Source organism: Octodon degus, unplaced genomic scaffold (assembly GCF_000260255.1).
Source record: "Octodon degus isolate 3935 unplaced genomic scaffold, OctDeg1.0 scaffold00054, whole genome shotgun sequence".
In the NCBI taxonomy this organism is placed as follows: Eukaryota; Metazoa; Chordata; class Mammalia; order Rodentia; family Octodontidae; genus Octodon; species Octodon degus.
The window spans coordinates 4,679,271-4,684,375 of NW_004524630.1; positions in this window are offsets into that span (position 1 = coordinate 4,679,271).

The window sequence follows — 5,105 nt, forward strand, 5'->3', positions numbered from 1 at the left end:
GGTCATACTGAACTGCATGTCCTCTTTAAGCAAGAGTGATTATTTCTGTAGGGCCAGAATCTGAGAGGACGTTGAATCATTAGTTCAGTCTCATATCCCAGAATTCCTACTAGTTATTTTGTGAACCAAACCTCCTCCAAACACATCTGCTAACTGAACAGACACAAGAACTATACTTAACCTTGCTGAACTACCTAAGAACTGGAGGGTTGGGAAGATAGCTCAGTGGAAAAAGTACTTGTCCGGCAAGCACAAGGTCCTGAGTTCAATCCCTGGTACCACATAAAAAAAAAGAACTGAAGCCACTTCTACTTGCTAAAAATACTCAGTCCTGAGAAGAAGGCTGCTGGCTTCTATTGAAACTCAGGCCTAGAATATTTGTCTGGGAAGCTGGGGGACTGATTTTCCGGTTTTACCCATGACCTCCCCCAATAAATGCATTTATTAATTTCCATGAATTGTTGCGGCCCGTGGGAGGTGTGCAGCAACCACCAGTTGTGTAACTAGCAAATGCAGGCTGCCAACAGTCGCCCACGAAGACTCTTGACTCCTCGCTCCCAGTTATGTGCCGGCAGCGACCCCTGTGAGTCTGTGCGGCTCTGGGGCCTGCCAGCTTACTGTAGAGAAAATAACAGGGCCATTGATGGGTACTTCAGGCCCATCCTACCACAGCAGTTCTAAAACATCAAGAAGTGTTTTGAGAGAAATCAGAGCCAGAGAGTAAAGTGTTAAAGCCAGGTTTTATGCAGAACTATTGTGCTAGAGACTTCATTATAGAACGAGTCTACTCAGAATAGACTGAGGGAAAATGAGATTTATAGCCAGGGAGCAGGGTGGGTCAGCTGATGGAAAATTACCAAGGGAAACGCAGGGGGCTGGGAGATTTATGGTGACATTGCTGTAACTGGATTCTTGCCTGAAGACAGCGCAGGGTGCCCAGACGGTGCCTGGGGCTGATGGAAACAAGCCAGTCATACCCTGAGAGTGGGAGCTTCTGACCAAACTGAAGCTTCAGGATTCCTTTTAGAACTGAATAATAAAAGGATGGAGACAAAAGCCCAAAAGGCTGCACTGGAAGCGAATGTGAGGGAGCCCGAGCAAAGATTGGACAGAGAAAGGGCGTCCATCCGTGGGTCGACTCAGGCAAGCTACCTAGCACACTGCAGCATGCTCACACACACACACACACACACACACGCACGCATACACACATGCACGCGCACACCTGCACACATTTAACAATGGAAAAAAATAAAGATATAATGCATATCTCGACTTCTCACGTTGGACTTCAGGAAAATACAGCAATTAAAGTAGTCTTCAAAACTCCCAGAAGCAGCCTCAAAGGGTGGGCGCTGACCTCCCAGCCTGTCAGAGCTCATCCCAGCTTACCTACTACAAGGCCAGGAAGCAGCTCTTCTAGGGAAGAACCTCTAACCGTGACACCCACAGTCCTAGGCGTGCCCTAGAAACCCATGACTTGGGCACGCTTCTCTGGTGAGTTAGTGTGGCACTCGGTGCTTGCTGATGTGGAATCCTGCTGCCTTAAATCTGGGTGAATAGGAAGCAAAAAAATCCCTTCTTGCCACATGAGACAACTGAAGCTCGAAGAATTAAAGGAGTTGACCTAAGCCACAAAATGAATTAAGCTTGATACTGAATTATTTTAAATTATTGGAGGCATATTCCTATTTTCAGTTGAATTCACTCGTATAAGACAGTTTTCTTTTAAAATCTGGTACTTGGGCCAGCAAGATAACTCAGCAGACTAAGTACCTGCTTAAGCAAGGGCGGGAACTGGGGTTCAATCCTCCATACCACCTCCCACATTGGCCACGCCCCGGGTGCACTGAGTCAGCCACAGAAACCAGGCATAGTGGTACGTGCCTGCAACCCCAATGCTGGGGAGGCTGAAAACAGGAGGATCACTATGAGCCTAAGCTGCCTAGTCAGGGGGCCGGGGAGATGGCTCAGTACAATAAGCACTTGCCTGGCAAGAGCAATGGTCTGAGTTCAAATCCCCAATTCCGCAAAAGAAAGAAAAAAAGAAAAAAAAAAGTACTAAGCTGCATAGTGAGACCCTGTACCAAATACATACATATATACATACATAATACAATAAGGTTGGGGTATCTCCAAGCAGTAGAGTACTTGCCTAGCATAAATGAGGCTAGCTCCACTCACCAGGTCTAAAAGAAATTTGATGGGTCAAACAGGCCACTGTCTGCCTTGATAATTCCTAACAAATTCTGCGTAAGACGTTCGGCTGTAGGATAAAGAAGCTGCATCTAAATATAATTCTCTACTACCCTGTTGAGACACAAAAGACATCCTCTTACATCTTCTTCTCTGCATTAAGTGTGCTACAGTGACAACTCAGTTGACCTTTGTCCCTTCTGACATTGTTCAAAGAGGCCCCCAGTCTGCGTCTTGCAGGCCCAGCACGGAGCCAGCCCTCCGAGGGGTCCCCAGACCTCACCGGTGCATTCAGCAGTTATTTGTCTCGCTCTCTCGCTCTCTTTGCAGCTGCACTCGGAAGAGCGCTTTTGTGGACCACCAGGAATTTCCTGTGATACAATAACAGAAAGCTACTGGGGACTCGGAGGAGGTGACTTCACAGGGCAAAAGTTCCCTTTCTACAATAAACATTCTCCGTGTGGCCATGTAGGAGACTTCCTACACAGAACCCACACCTACAGGCCACTTGTCATCTTGACACCAAATGGCCAGGGAAAGAAATAGAACTATTTGTGAGGGACTATCATTTTTTGAAGTGAACTTCCCTGTGGCTTCTGAATATGTCAGTATCATCCAAAGAAGAAAAAAACTTACCTGAAAAGAATTTGAAGAGAACATACCAGTTTCATAAAGCAAACAGGGAAGCCAACTTGCTTATATACCCCTTGGTCGAGGGCCTTGAGCTTGCTACTTGGGACTCTACCTCTAAGACAGATCTCCAGCCCCAACTTGCATTCGTTAGGGCTTGTTTGGGGTCTTGTTTTTTGTTTGGTGGTACTGAGAATTGAACCCAGGGCCTTGCTCTTTCCAGGCAAGGGTTCTACCACTGAGCTACAGCTGTGTTTTCTTGTTTGTTTGTTTGTTTGTTTAGGTGTTTGTTTGTTTTTGGTGTTTTTTGAAAGAAGTCCCACTCTGCAGTTCCGGCTCCTTGAACTCACTGTAGGCCAGCTTGGCTGGAAGTGGCGACCATCCTCCCGCCTCAGCCTCCTAAGTGCTAGGATTGTAGGCTCCTACCGCCATACCTGCTCTATCTGCATTTCTAATGAAGGATAGAGACCATCAAATGGTAAGTAACAACTTTGTGTGCAAGGTCTGTTCTCAGGGGGGGCTGGATTAAGCCACAGTTCTCCGAAAGGCTTCCAAGATCCAGGGAGGAGCTTCCCCAACCCTAGCCTGACTTCAACTTGTTTCCGTGGGAACTGAGGTCAGGCAGGATCTGCAACAACACACTCACACCTGTCACAGTAGTTCTGGGCCAAATACAGCTGGTCTTTTGTGTCACTTCTACCACCTCCCTCCAAGGAGCAGCAGTGGGTCTTTCTAGACTCCTGCTGTGGGTGACCCTGGCCCCTGTCCTTTGGGGCATGGTGCTCCATCCACTCATGGGACCAAAAGGAGAACAGTGGACACCAGACACAAGTGGCTTCACACTCTCCCCTTGCCCAAGTCACAGCTCTCTGTTCAGAGGTGACTTAGTTTTAGGCCCAGGTGTGTTGCTGGAGAAGTGCAGGTTGGAAGGCTTGGGACAGGGAAGGGCGACACTGCGGGCTGGCCCTTTGGGAGTGTCAGCTGCGTGCCACGCCAGGTGGCAGCTACCCCCTCCCCACTCAGCTTCAGGTGCCTCATGCCTGGGCTGCTATCCCATTTTCTCTCTCGCTGTTTCTCCTCTCCCAGAGTGTGTAGCTTCAGCCATGGCTTCCACCAGGGGCTTCGCTCCTCCCACCCAGCCTGCGAACTGATGCCCGCAACCGCCACCTCTTTGTCCTCTGTGGCGTCCTCAGGAAGGGCGTGCCATGGGCCCCCGATGGCACCAGGAACCGGACCTGGAGGGCTGGGGTGTCACGGCACTGGTAACCCCTTCCTGGCTGTCATGGAGAACTGGGCATACTCTCTCCAGACCCCAGCCTGAAAATCTCAGGTTTAAAATAACAGCATATAAGCAGAGGATCTCGGGCTGGAAAACGTTAGCCTCACAGTTTCTGAGCGCTTACTGAGCGCTGGGCACAGCCAGCCCCGATCCCCTCACCTGCAGGCTTGGAATAGTGGGGAAGGCAGAGAGCAAACAAGTGTTCTTGATAATAAACACACCAATGCCTTGATTATTGCAGAAGACACCTCAGAGTGCTCCTGATGCCAACGATGCCACCTGGAATTACGGGAGGCAACTTCCCAGCTGCCCGGCGGAGCGGCTTCGTGGAGAAAACAGCACGGAGGCCCACGGAGGACACGTCCCGGGAGTGTCGGGGCGCGCCCGCGGGAATCCCACGACTACAGCCGGCGGAGACAAGGCGTAGACGCCGCAGCGCCCCGGCGCCCCGTTCTCCCTGCCCAGGCCACCAAGCCTTGCGCCGCCGCCACACCGAAGCCGGAGGCGCAGTCACCCCCGGGGGATTCAGAGGCCGCCTCCCCCTGCCGCCAGGGACCCCGGCCCGCATCGGCGGCCTAGGATGACCCCGGCCAGCGCAGCGGGACAGCGCTGCCGCCCGAGGCGGCTGAGGACCGAGCGCAGAACGCAGGCGAGCACCGCAGGCAGGCTGCGCGGGCGGGCGGCGCGGAGGCAGAGCGGCCGCAGCCTTCGGGCCTGGCCGGGGCAGCCCAGCCGTGCACCGCTCAGCTCGCTCTCCTCTTGGCGCTACCGCCTTCACTTGCTTAGCCTTCCTGTCTCTGTAAAATGTTCCTTAAAATGCCACACGTCAACATACCTAAAACTGTCAGTTACACAATGACACATTGGAGGGAAGCGTGCCAGCCCCGGAAGCAGCCACGGCGGCTCACGCCTGTAATCCCGGCACTGGGGACCTTGGGGCAGGACGATCACTGTGAGTCTGAGCTGCATAGCAAGAGCTTGTGTCAACAACAAAAATAAA